The following is a 14318-nucleotide window of genomic DNA, read 5'->3' on the forward strand; positions in this document are numbered from 1 at the left end:
TTCTCCCCTACCCAACACCACTCTGCAGCTCCTTTTCCCTCCTCTTCTGGTCGATGTCCTCAGAGGCAGCACCAGAAAAGTCGGTGCTTCTTCCTGTTTTTTTGGTTTGTTTGTTTCCCAGATGGAGTAAATTGAGGCTCTGAGGACAGAGATTTGACCACTCAGTAGTCAGAATTAGAACCCAGGGTCCTTGGTGCCCCAGTCTGGGACTCTTATTTCAAATTTCCATACTTTACAATCTGGCCTCCTTTCTGCTGCCCTCTCCTGTCCCCTGACCTCGTCCAGTGTTCTCTTTCTTTTTTGTTTTCTTTTTTTTTGGGGGGGGGGGGGTCCGGTCATGGGGCCTGAACTCTGGGCCTGGGCGCTATCCCTCAGCTCTTCAGCTCAAGGCTAACGCTCTACCACTTGAGCCATAGCGCCACTTCCGGCTTTTTTCTTTTTGCTTATGTGGTGCTGGGGAATCGAACCCAGGGCCTCAGGCATGCAAGGTAAGCGCTCTACCACTGAGCCACCTTCCCAGTCCCCAGTGTTCTCTTTCTGGGGAGTACTCTTTCCACATATGCCTGTATCCCAGGGTGTGATGCCTTCTGTAGGACTGGTTCCCTCATCATCTTTGCTCCCCTCCCTCATCCCCACCTGCTGATCCTGTTGTTTCTACTCAGGTCAGTCCCTTTCCCATTTTCCCATTTGCACAGAGACCCCTGGGCCTCCCTGCTTCTCTTTCCTTATCCAGCTTTCCCCATCCTATTTCTTTCTCAGATCCTGTGGATTCCTTGGGGAGTGAATGCAAAGATCCTCTTAGAACTTCAAGTCCCTTTGATTGGGGTGAAAGGTGAGTTTCTGGTTCTTGAAGAACTTGCCACCTTTGACTCACCAGAAGTATAGAGGTATCCTAGTGGAAGGATCCCCCAAAATATCCCAGAATGCAGTTCCCTGAGGGAACATACATTCCACTCTCCTCTGAACTGATGGGACTTGGTATTTTTTGCATTCAAAACTGTGATCATATTTGTTTCTGCCTCTTTGAAACTTACATGTGTACATGCACTTGGACTAAATTAGCTTTTTTTTTCTTTGTGTGTGTGTGTGTGGGGGGGTGGTCTTGAACACTCAGGGCCAGGGCGCTGTCTTTTAGTTTTTTAATGGCCAGTGCTCTACTACCTGATCCACAGCTCCACTTCTGGCTTTTTGGAGGTTCATTCGAGGTAGGAGTCTCTTACAGACTTTCCTGCCTGAGCTGGCTTAGAATCAGGATTCTCAGACCTCAGCCTTCTAAGTAGCTAAGATTACATGTGTGAACCACTGGCACCTGGCTTTGACCAGCATTTTCCTGCTGAGTCACATGCTTCAACTCTCTCATCTCCTGGCAAGTCTATGCATACTTGAATTGCTTCATATAGCAGGACATTTCAGAGTTACTTAGGGGATTTTTCCTGGTCCCATGGGAAGTGGGTAATTCATGTAGCAGGGTCAGACTTGACTGATTGTTGGCTGAAACATGGTAGACTTAGACCTTTCTGTTCTTTTCATGGTTAGGCACAATCATATGATTACAACATGTCAGTGTGTAGTCTGAGTTCATTTCCCTTTGCCTGTGATCTTAGGGAAGTGTGTCAGAGCAGAGACTCTGCTCAGTGACTTCTGTCCCTCATAAGAAGAACAGAAGCTCCTACTGACTCACCTTGAACTCATATTGTGAGTAGAAAAAATGCCAGGCTGTTTGTCAATGCAGCATTTCTTGGCTGGTCTTGACTTCTCTTGGTGCTTTGAAGGCAGAGTCTCCCACTGATTGTACTTTAGGGGTCTCAGAGGAGGTCACATGAAATAGGTACTGAAGAATCTCACCAGCTCTCCTTCATTAAAACCTTATTGCAGCCATAAGCCAGTGGCTCACATGTGTAATCCTAGCCACTCAGGAGGCTAGCAATCTGATGGTTGTGGTTCAGTGCCAGCTCAGGGTCGGAAAGCCTGTGACACTTTTATCTCCAATTAAACACCAGAAAAGTTGGAAGTGCACCAGTGGCCCAAGTGGTAGAATGCCAACCTTGAGCAAAAAAGCTCAGGGACAGCCCTAGGACTGGCACACACACACACACACACACACACACACACACACACACACACACACACACACACACACACACACACAACTTTATTGTTAGCTCATCTAATGCTCCCAACAACCATATAAGTCAGATATCCTCATTTCCATATTACAGAGGAGAAAAATTTCTGGTGAGTCAATGGCATCGGACAACTAATCTCTGCCCCTGTCCCAGTACCTTTCCTACGAGCAACATATGTGACCCAAGAGAAAAACAAGCTAGAGAAATTCTGTGTCCTGTGTGTGTGTGTGTGTGTGTGCTTTATGTGCGTGTGCATGCATGTGCACACATGCACCACTAGTAGGCCTTGAACTTTGACTCTGGATGCTGTCCCTGAGCTTTTATTCTCAAGCTTGGCACACTGCCACTTCAGCCACACCTCCACTTCTTGCTCTTTAATTCTTCATTGGATATAAGAGACTTACAGACCTTTCTGTCCAAGCTGGCTTTGTACCATGGTTCTCAGAACTCAGCCTCCTAAGTAGCTAGGATTATAGATGTGAACCATTGGCATCAGGCATAGATTCTTTTTTTTTTTTTAATTGTGAAAATACTGTACAGAGGGGTTACAATTACATGGGCAAGATATTGAGTACATTTCTTATCAAGCATTGTAGCCTCCTCCTTTGTTTCCCCTTCCCATCCCTTCCCATCCTCCCCTCCCCCCCCCCACCCCCCACCTAATCCTCTTCCCTCCCCCCACTCAATCCTTCTTCCCCTTCTACCCCCAAAGTTGTAAAGTTCGTTTTCGACATAATGGCTTGTATATCTCATTGTTGAGTCTTCTAGATAAATCTGCTTAAGTGAGCTTAGTTTCCCCAGTGTGAATGGTTTTAATAATGTTTGATCCTAGGCCAGTTGAGACATGTATGTCCTTTTCACAGTGTCTGGCTGGTGTTTCAGTATAGCACTAACTACTCTGCCTGCAATTATAGTTCTTGAAAAGGACAACTAAGCCAGGTGTTGGTGGTTCACACTTGTAATCCTAGCTATTCAGAAGGCTGAGATCTGAGGATTGCGGTTCAAAGCTAGCCTAGGCAAGAAACACTGTGAGGCTCCAATCTTCAATTAACTACCAAAAATCTGGAAGTGGAGCTGTGGCTCAAGTGGTAGGATTTCAGCCTTGAACAAAACAGCTCAGGAACAGTGCCCAGACCCTGAGTTCAAGAAAACAGAAAGAGTTAGTTGGGGGGGGATGGAGGGAGGGAGGGGACAAAGATCTGGGCATCAGTGACTCATACCTGTAACCCTAGCCAGAAAACCAGAATTGGAACTGTGTCTCAGTGATAGAAAGCTACTCTTGAGAGAAAAAGTTCAGCACCTAGGCCCTGAGTTTAAGCCCAAAGACTGACAATAAAAGAGAGGAAGGAAGGGGGAAAGGGAAGAAGAGACGGAAGGAGGGATAGGAAGGAAAGAACTATTTCCAAGAGCTGAGTGAAATAGAAGCTGCTAGGTATCTGAGAACCTAGAGAGAGCCAGGAGCCAAACTTGAGTTTTTTTTAACTATTTGTCTGGCTGGTGCTGAATGCCAGATTCTCCCTATAGAGCCCCTGCTGTACTTTAGTTCAGGCCTACTGAATCCTCCTTGGGCTGGGCCCTGGGAAGGAAGTGCTAGCCTTTGCTTCTATTGTGAAGACTAAGAAACTAAGGACATCAAGGACCTCTCCTGACCAGAAGAGGCAGAGATGGGTGTCCACTCCCTGGAGTCCGAGCCTTTCTGTGACATTCCTAAAATCTTCCAATCTGATCTTTCTCCTATCCCATGTTCTTGTGGTAGCCAGGAAAAATGTAAAAACAAACAAACAAAAATACCTACAACATCAGCACCCCAGGAAAAGGAAGGGCTGGTCTCTCTGGCCCAGTTGGCAGCCCTGGGCCAGCCAGAAAAGACTGTCAGCACCACGATTAATAGACTAAACAGCTTGTGGAGCAGCCTCCTCCTTCTTTCTCTTTCTCCCTCTCCTTCTCTCTCTCTCTTTCTCCTTATTGTCTAGGGGAACCTTCAAAGACCATAGTCTAGATTGAGCTGCTATCTCCCCATTGTCCCCAGCAGCATTTAGCCACTTTCCTCAAACATACAGCCAGAGCACTAGTGGTTAAAGTTAATTCTGGCAGCAAGTCAGCCTATAAGGATGGGACATTTATCATGGCCAGGGGCCTCTGGTGACCTCAAAGGGGGCCAGTGAGGTGGGACAGGGAAGAGGTGGCAGTGGGACTTCTCTCATCTACCTTGCACCTTAGAAGGCTTCTCAGATCAAGGCCAGCCCAAGTAATGACAAATAAATACTGATAACTAATAACTGCCGTATTTGAGAGAGGGATATTTCATTTGTTTTATCTTTATCCTATCTAATATCCATAGCCACCCCCACAAAGTATTTATTATTATTATTCTGCTTTTTTAAAATCCTCATTTCACTTATCAAGAAATAGGAGTCAGGAAGTGGCGCTGTAGCTCAAGTGGTAGAGTGCTAGCGTTGAGCTGAAGAGCTGAGGGACAGCGCCCAGGCCCAGAGTTCAAGCCCCACCACCGACAAAAAAAAAAAAAAAAGAAATAGGAGTCAGAGAGAGTAAGCCACTTGATTAGAGCCACACAGCTAAAAATGAAATTAATATGACCAATAAGAATACTATCTGAGCCAGGTGCTGGTAGTTGATGCTTGTAATCTTAGCAACTCTGGAGGCTTATACCTGAGGATCTTGGTTGAAGCCAGTGTGAGACTTATCTCCAATTAACCACTAAAATGCCTCAAATGGATCAGGAGCCCAAGTGGTAGAGTGTTAGTCCTGAATAAAACAGCTGAGGGACAGCACCCAGATCCTGTGTTCAAGCTCTAGTACTGGCACCAAAAAAAAAAAAAAAGAAAGAAAAAGATTTCTGACCATCCCCCAAAACAAATTCATAGTTTCTTGCCCCTTTGTCAGAACCTCCTTTGCTAGCAGCCAGGGAATAAGCCTGGCATCCTGTGTGACACCCCAGGCCTGACCCAGATCCTTGGTGTATATTGACTTCCTACTAGGTGGCTTGAGCTCCTGAAGGGGCTGAGTATAAGGTCCACATGAAGGAAGAACAGCCAATGTCTTTGATTTCTCTGGAAACAGAACCAAGATGTCATATATGTGTCATATGACAGTGACTCATGCCTATAGTTTGAGCTATTCAGGAGGCTGAGATTTGAGGATCATGGTTCAAAGCCAGAAAGTCTTATCTCCCACACACCAGGCAAAACCTGGAAATGAAGGTGTATTTCAAGAAGTACAGTACTAGTTTGAGGCAGAAAAAGCTAAAGGGAAATTTACACATGCATGTGTATCATACATGTGTATATACATGCATGTGCATATATGTAGATTGGGGGATATCAGGCCTGATAGCTCAACAAGAACTCATGTTGCATCATTAATCTGTAGATTGGAAACGCAGGTAGAATTTCTACTTTGCAGCTAAGTGACAGAATTTGGGTAACTTCAACTTCCTTCTGAAGTTTATCGAGTCATTGAGTAAAGGCCATTCCTTTTAGGAAAGGTAATCACTCTTCTTTACCCAAAGTTTAAAATTATTTGGACTTACCCATTTAAACTTTACCCATGTGATTAAAATGGTAATCACATCCAAAAGTATTTTCGTAGCAACATATACTGATGTTTGCCTCAAAAATGAGGTACTACAGTCTAGCAGAACTAATATGTTAAAATTCATCATCACTAGCCAGGTGTTGGTGGCACATGCCTGTAATTCTAGCTACTCAGGAAGCTTAGATATGAGGGCTCTGATTATCCCCATTTTACAGATATAGAAATAGAGACAAGCAAATTCAAATGACTTGTCTTTGATGTCACAAATTAGTATATGCCAGAGCTGGGTCTTTTATCCTGGTCTTTCCAATTTATCCTTTCCAATTTTATCCTGGCCTTTCCAATTTGCTCATCCTCAAATAATATTCCATTTGTGTGTATAGCCTTTGTCATCCCCTACCCTCACCCTCCTTGCTTTTTTTTTTTTTGCCAGTCTTTGGGCTTGAACTCAGTGCCTGAGCTCTGTCCCTGAGCCTCTCTTTGCTCAAGGCTAGCACTCTCCCACTTGAGCCACAGTGCCACTTCTGTTTATGTGGTTCTGAGGAATCGAACCCAGTGCTTTATGCATGCTAGGCAAGAATTCTACCACTAAGTCATATTCCCAGCCCCATACCCTCACATTCCTCTAGCATGGAATCAACAACACCCACAGGTATGATTAAGTACACGGCTCTATTTGGTGAGGAAACTGTCTGTGTTTGAGTCTCATCTTCACTACTGAAGTTGGAATGAAATGTTTGTGGGGCCAAGATTCAAGTTTTGTGATCTTGGCCCTGGGTGATCATTTTTTCTGTGTTCCAGTGGCCAAGGTAATCATTACCTATCTCTTGGGTCTGTTAGCAAGTTCACATAGCAAAAGGTGGGTTGGTTCCTGGGATATATAATCAGCAACCATTAAAGTCAGCTGTTTCATTGAGTAAAGATGGCAACCTACGGCTGGGTGTCTCATTCAGTGGTAAAGCCTATATTTATTTAGCATGGTGAGGAGGAAGAGGGAGGGGAAGAAAGAGGAGGAAGAACCAAGAGGAAGAAGGAGAAGAGGTGGAAGGTGGCTAGCCTCAAACCTATAATCCTAGCTACTCAAGTGGCTAAGATCTGAGGATGTGTTTCAAATCAGCCAGGAAGGGAAGTCTGTGAAACTCTTACCTCTAATAAACTATTCAGGAAAAGCTGGAAATGGCACTGTGCCTCAAGTGGTAGAGCACTAACCTTGATTGAGCCCAAAGAGGCTCAGGGCCAGTGCTCAGGAACTGAGTGCAAATCCCATAACTGGCAAAAATAAATAAATAAATAAAACTGGAGGTAGAAGGAAAAGAGGCAGATTAGGTTGTGTTTTGATGTTGTTGCCATAGCAAAATACTTGACCCAAATAAGGGAGAAAGGATTTATTTTGCTCAGTGTCAAGAGATTTCAGGCAATCAGGACAAAGCAGAATAACTCATGGAAGCCAGGGAGCACTGGGAGGGATAAGAGGGAAAGAGAATGCCTGGATTGCAGGCCCCTTTGAATTCCATATGGAACACCAGCCTAAAGGATGGTGCTACCCACAAGCAGGAGCGATTTCTGCTTCAGTTAATCTGCTAGGGAAGGTCCCCCTCCCCAGATTGGTGCTTTACTAATCAGCTGGGTGCATCTAAATCCAATTAAATTGATTCCAATTAAGTTCAACCTCAAGGTTAACCACCACAGATGTCAACTTCATTTGTTTGTATATTTACCTTCCTTGTTCTTTCAAAACTCACCTATCATATGTCATTCTGGAGGGTTTTTTTTCACTATTAGACTACTTTGTATGTGTGTGTATGAGTGTATGCATGCATGCATGCATGCATGGACATGTGCTGATTCTGTGGCTTGAACTCAGGCTCTAAGACCTCTCCCTCAGCTTTTGTGTTTAGATAAGGTTGATGCCCTACCATTAGAGCTAGGCTTCCACTTCCGGCTTTTTGGTGGTTCTTATGAGATAAGAGTCTCACCAGCCAGGCTATAATGGCTCACACTTGTAGCTGCTCATTAGGCTGATATCTGAGGATTGAGGCTCAAAGCCAACCAGAGTAAGCCTCTTATCTCCAATTAACAACCAGCTGTTATTGAAAGTGGTAGAGCACTAGCCTTGAGGAAAAGTTGTTCAAGGCAACACCCAGACCCTGATTTCAAACCCCATGATTGACAAAAAACTAAAAACTCACTAGCTTTCCTACCTGAGCTGGCTTTGAACTCTGATCCATAGATCTTAGTCTCCTGTAGCTAGGATTATAGGTGTGAGTGAGCCACTGGCACCCAGCTTTCAGACTTTGAGATAATGGATGTTCCTAAAATCGCCAGAACTTTTTGCCTTTAATGGAGCCTGCAAGATGCAGAACAGGGTCAAAGCTGGGTGTGGAGTGGCTCTGCCCAGTGAAGAGGGTAGAGGGGAAAAAAATAAAAGGTCAAAGACAGTTCAAAGAAAGGAACAAAAGAAACTGAATATATTAGTTATATACTTAGGGTTTCATTATGACATTTTCATATATGTTTATAATGTATTCTATTCCTTATTCTCTTCATCATGATGTAAAATAATTTGGACGTTTCATTGTTTTATTCTTATACATGCAAATAATATGTTTATTCTCTTTCTGTCAAAGTATATAGAACCATTTACAAAAACAGTGCAATGAAGTAGGTTAAAATTATTTTAGGAAGGAGAGTGAATGAGGGAGAATGATTGAGTGGGGCTGATGAAGTAAATTATATTATTGTATTGAAATATTACCATGAAGCCAGGCGCCAGTGGCTCACGCCTATAATCCTAGCTACTCAGGAGGCTAAGACCTGAGGATCATGGTTCAAAGCCAGCATGGGCAGAAAAGCAAGAGCAGGAAAGTCCAAAGAGACTCTTATCTCCAATTAACCACCAGAAAACAGGAAGTGGTGCTGTGGCTCTAGTGGTAGAGTGCTCACCTTGAGCTGAAGAGCTCAGGGACAGCGCCCAGGCCCAGAGTTAAGCCACACAACTTACCACCCCCCAAAAAAAAATGTTATCATGAAACTCCCTGCATAACTGATAGATGTTAGTAAAAATATTTGTTTTTTAAAAAGAACAGTTGATAGCCATACATAATGATACATAATGGTGAAACAACAAGTAGTTATATCCTAAAATAAATATATATATACTCTCATCAATTTTAAGTTGCACTGTACTAGAGTTCCTTGTAAGGTCAATTTGACAATAGAAATGTAAGTATCTATGTAGAAAGGAAGGGGTGTAATTATTTTTTGTGCAGATAAAATTATCTTTTTATTTGTGCAATCCTGGGCTATTTGTGCAATCCTGGGCCTAAAACTCTGGGATAGTGTGTTATCCCCCGAGATTTTTACTCAAGGCTAGAGTTTTCCCACTTGGTTTTTTGATGGTTAATTGGAGGTAAGTCTCATATACTTCTTTGTCCAGACTGGCTTTCACTGTAGTACTCAGAAGTCAATCTTCTGAGAAACTCAGATTAGAGGCAACAGCCACTGGTGCCCAAAGCTAACATTTTCTTTTATTTAGAAAATCACAAAACTCATTAAAAGTAATTATGGTCAATAACTGAATTCACTGAACTAACAGGGTATAATGTATGTATAAAAATAATGAACTTGCTGGGAAAGTGGCTCATTGGTAGAGCGCTTGCCTTGCATGCATGAGGCCCTGGGTTTGATTCCTCAGCACAACATAAGTAGGGGAAAAAAAAGCTGGAAGTGGTGCTGTGGCTCAAGTTGTAGAGTGCTAGCCTTGAGCTGAAGAGCTGAGGGACAGTGCCCAGGCCCACAGTTCAGGCCCCATGACCGGACCTCCCTCCAAAAATAATAATGAACTTTCCTTTGTGAGCAATGAACAATTTTAAAATAATGTAGGGAGTCAGTTCTGTTTATACTAGTATAAAAAATAAAACATTTTATGTAATCTCGAAAAATGAAAACTGCACTGTATAGCTGCTAGTCTTCAAAGCACCCTGTTTTTACCTGATCCTTGCCTCCTTGCCTCTCAGTAATTTACTTTTATAGAAGGAAATTATTCTTTCCTTTATATTAGTATAGATACTCTCAATTTGAAGCTTATACTTATAAATATGCCCTATGATCTCCATTTTTATGAGGAATAGATCAGGTCCACAAAAGAGACATGAAGATCCCATACACTGGAGGACTGAATATCAGGCATGAACGTTTCCTATCCAGTCTTTCCAAATCATACTTTATCATCCAAAATCACAAGAAACCTGTAAGAGAGAAGCATGGAAACTCAGATATGAGGGAGGGAGACAGTAGATTTATTGCTGATTGATAAGGTCTGGGAAGACTAGTTAGAGGGCCCTTAGATATATAGCCTAGAGTTACTGAGTGGAACTTTTAGGACAAGAGGTAGGAATTCAAAACAAAGTAGGGTGTGCAAAGCAAGACAAAAACAGACTGGATTGAGGCAAGTGATAAAACGTCACCACAACTCAGACCTACCCTAAACTTCATTCCTCTACTCAAACCCATATTCACCCTGATTACAGCAATCCAGCATTTCTTGAAGGGCAATAGAGGTAATATACCATGCTCTGAGAAACTCCTTTAGGAGTTTCACTAGTTAGCTGAAGAAATTAATGAAGAAAAGGCAAGTAGAACACAGCAAATTCAAACAGACAGTGCCAAAGGTCTGAGTTCAAGCAACAGGACCAATAGCAACAAACACATTAAAGGAAAGTCAAAATTCAGAAACAACCAACCAAAAATGCCTTATTGTTTTGTTGATGGAATTTGGTAGTTTCTGGGAAATTAATTAATAGATTAATTTTGAGAAATCTAATGACACAAGCATTGTGTTTTATATCTACCTAACAGTCATACCGTTTCATTCCAGTGTATACATTTGAGCAGTGGAAAATGATCCAAGAATCAATTTAGTGCCTGTGACTCTCTTTACAGTGAGAGGGTAGTTATTCCAAAATTTAAGGCAAAACAGAGACATAGTTTACATTCAGCAGAACATATGTGTTAAACAAAAATAAAAAATGAAAACAACAATCTCATAACCTCAATTACATTATTAGAACAAAGAACTAAAATGCCAACTCATTTAATACTCCCCAAACATTTCCTTTCTCTGTTTGGTCTTGGAATTTTTCAGGAAGCAAACTGATTTTTCAAGAAGAAACTCAACTTACAGTTGGGAGAGGAAGGTCCCCATGCATCTAAGCAAGCGTAGGGTCAAGCATTGGTCCAAGCTCTGCAAGGAGCCTACTTCCTCAAGGATGGCTCATCACTTTGTGGGAATTATCATCTCAATTGCACCTAGATAGTTTGAGAGGGAGAGAGAGAGAGAGAGAGAGAGAGAGAGAGTGTGTGTGTGTATGTGTGTGTGTAGATCCTTCTGCATGTGGGCCTCCCCACCCATGATTGGTGTTTTCCATTTATAAATTGTGGGTCCTGGCCCTTTGCATTGCTGTTGGAAGTGCTCTGAAGTGCAGTTTTGCATTCAGTAGGTGAAAACCCCAAGGCAGGCACTCAGCCTCTCTTCAGTGGACTTTGGGAGTTGTAACTGTAAGGGATCTCAAGCTACAGAGTTCCTTGTAAGGTCAATTTGACAATAGAAATGTAAGTATCTATGTAGAAAGGAAGGGGTGTAATTATCTTTTGTGCAGATAAAATTATCTTTTTATTTGTGCAATCCTGGACCTAAAACTCAGGGATAGTGTGTTATCCCCGAGATTTTTACTCAAGGCTAGAGTTTTCCCACTTGAGCTGTTGTTCCACTTCTGGTTTTTTGATGGTTAATTGGAGATAAATCTCATATACTTCTTTGTCCAGATTGGCTTTCACTGTAGTCCTCAGAAGTCAATCTTCTGAGAAACTCAGATTATAGGCAACAGCCACTGGTGCCTAAAGCTAACATTTTCTTTTATTTAGAAAATCACAAAACTCATTAAAAGTAATTATGGTCAATAACTGAATTCACTGAACTAACAGGGTATAATGTATGTATAAAAATAATGAACTTGCTGGGAAAGTGGCTCAGTGGTAGAGCGCTTGCCTTGCATGCATGAGGCCCTGAGTTTGATTCCTCAGCACCACATAAGCAAAAAGAAAAAGCCGGAAGCGTTGCTGTGGCTCAAGTGGTAGAGTGCTAGCCTTGAGCTGAAGAGCTGAGGGACAGTGCCCAGGCCCAGAGTTCAGGCCCCATGACCGGACCTCCCCCCAAAAATAATAATGAACTTTCCTTTGTGAGCAATGAACAATTTTAAAATAATGTAGGGAGTCAGTTCTGTTTATACTAGTATAAAAAATAAAACATTTTAAAATAAATTGATCTAAAATGTAATCTCGAAAAATGAAAACTGCACTGTATAGCTAGTCTTCAAAGCACCCTGTTTTTACCTGATCCTTGCCTCCTTGCCTCTCAGTAATTTACTTTTATAGAAGGAAATTATTCTTTCCTTTATATTAGTATAGATGCTCTCAATTTGAAGCTTATACTTACAAATATGCCCTATGATCTCCATTTTTATGAGGAATAGATAAGGTCCACAAAAGAGACATGGAGATCCCATACACTGGAGGACTGAATATCAGGCATGAACGTTTCCTATCCAGTCTTTCCAAATCATATTTTATCATCCAAAATCACAAGAAACCTTTAAGAGAGCAGCATGGAAACTCAGATATGAGGGAGGGAGACAGTAGATTTATTGCTGATTGATAAGGTCTGGGAAGACTAGTTAGAGGTCCCTTAGATATATAGCCTGGAGTTACTGAGTGGAACTTTTAGGATCAGACAAGAGGTAGGAATTCAAAACAAAGTAGGGCGTGCAAAACAAGACAAAAACAGACTGGATTGAGGCAAGTGATAAAACGTCACCACAACTCAGACCTACCCTAAACTTCATTCCTCTACTCAAACCCATATTCACCCTGATTACAGCAATCCAGCATTTCTTGAAGGGCAATAGAAGTAATATACCATGCTCTGAGAAACTCCTGTAGGAGTTTCACTAGTTAGCTGAAGAAATTAATGAAGAAAAGGCAAGTAGAACACAGCAAATTTGCCAAAGGTCTGAGTTCAAGCAACAGGACCAATAGCAACAAACACATTAAAGGAAAGTCAAAATTCAGAAACAACCAACCAAAAATGCCTTATTGTTTCATTGATGGAATTTGGTAGTTTCTGGGAAATTAATTAATAGATTTTTGAGAAATCTAACGACACAAGCATTGTGTTTTATATCTACCTAACAGTCATACCGTTTCATTCCAGTGTATACATTTGAGCAGTGGAAAATGATCCAAGAATCAATTTAGTGGCTGTGACTATCTTTACAGTGAGAGGGTAGTTATTCCAAAATTTAAGGCAAAACAGAGACATAACTTACATTCAGCAGAACATATGTGTTAAACAAAAATAGAAAATGGAAACAATAGTCTCATAACCTCAATTACATTATTAGAACAAAGAACTAAAATGCCAACTCATTTAATGCTCCCCAAACATTTCCTTTCTCTGTTTGGTCTTGGAATTTTTCAGGAAGCAAACTGATTTTTCAAGAAGAAATTCAACTTACAGTTGGGAGAGGAAGGTCCCCATGCATCTAAGCAAGCGTAGGGTCAAGCATTGGTCCAAGCTCTGCAAGGAGCCTACTTCCTCAAGGATGGCTCATCACTTTGTGGGAAATATCATCTCAATTGCACCTAGATAGTTTGAGAGGGAGAGAGAGAGAGAGAGAGAGAGAGAGAGAGAGAGAGAGAGAGAGAGAGAGAGAGAGAGAGTAGATCCTTCTGCATGTGGGCCTCCCCACCCATGATTGGTGTTTTCCATTTATAAATTGTGGTTCCTGGCCCTTTGCATTGCTGTTGGAAGTGCTCTGAAGTGCAGTTTTGCATTCAGTAGGTGAAAGCCCCAAGGCAGGCACTCAGCCTCTCTTCAGTGGACTTTGGGAGTTGTACCTGTAAGGGATCTCAAGCTACAGATACGATGTCAGGCACTAACTGCAAGTTGGGCACAGGACCCGGTGATTCTACCTTGCAGGTGTTCCTATAGTCTGGGGTTGATGATTTGTTTGGGAGTCATGAACTTGTGCTGCCATTTGCCTGTGTGCTTCCAGACACCAGAATCTGGCTTCTGAAGCTCCAAGAGCAATTTGGGTGTTTCTCCAGACTAGGAGACCCTGGAACTTTATGTTTATTATTTATTATGACCTAGAGATTTTGTTGTTAACCCATGTGACTTTAATTCACTTTGCCCTGCTGTAACATGAGCATGGTAACAATTGCAGTAAAATTGTAAAGTGTGTGCCTTGAATCTTCTTATATTGCAGCTCTATTTTGGGGTTCTGTGTTGTTTATCTGAGAGGCATTTTTACTCTGCTTCTGTTTGTTAGCCTTCTTAGCACTTCTGGCTTGTTTACTCATGTTTGTACGTAACCTTGTTTTTAGAGAAAGGTCTACATGGGATATTGGAGTAGTGTGTGCTGGTCCTATAGTTTCAGGAATGAAGCCTAGCAAGGAGGGCACCCTACAAATAGAAATCTCCCTCCTAAAGAACAGAGGCAGAAAAGCACAGGAAGGTGAAGATGTTTTTAGCTTTCCTTCCCCTAAGCAATAATTGGTTCTACTTCTTAAAGCAATCAC

Source organism: Dipodomys merriami, unplaced genomic scaffold (genome assembly GCF_024711535.1).
Source record: "Dipodomys merriami isolate MVZ:Mamm:240054 unplaced genomic scaffold, mDipMer1.0.p SCAF_130, whole genome shotgun sequence".
NCBI classification, from domain to species: domain Eukaryota; kingdom Metazoa; phylum Chordata; class Mammalia; order Rodentia; family Heteromyidae; genus Dipodomys; species Dipodomys merriami.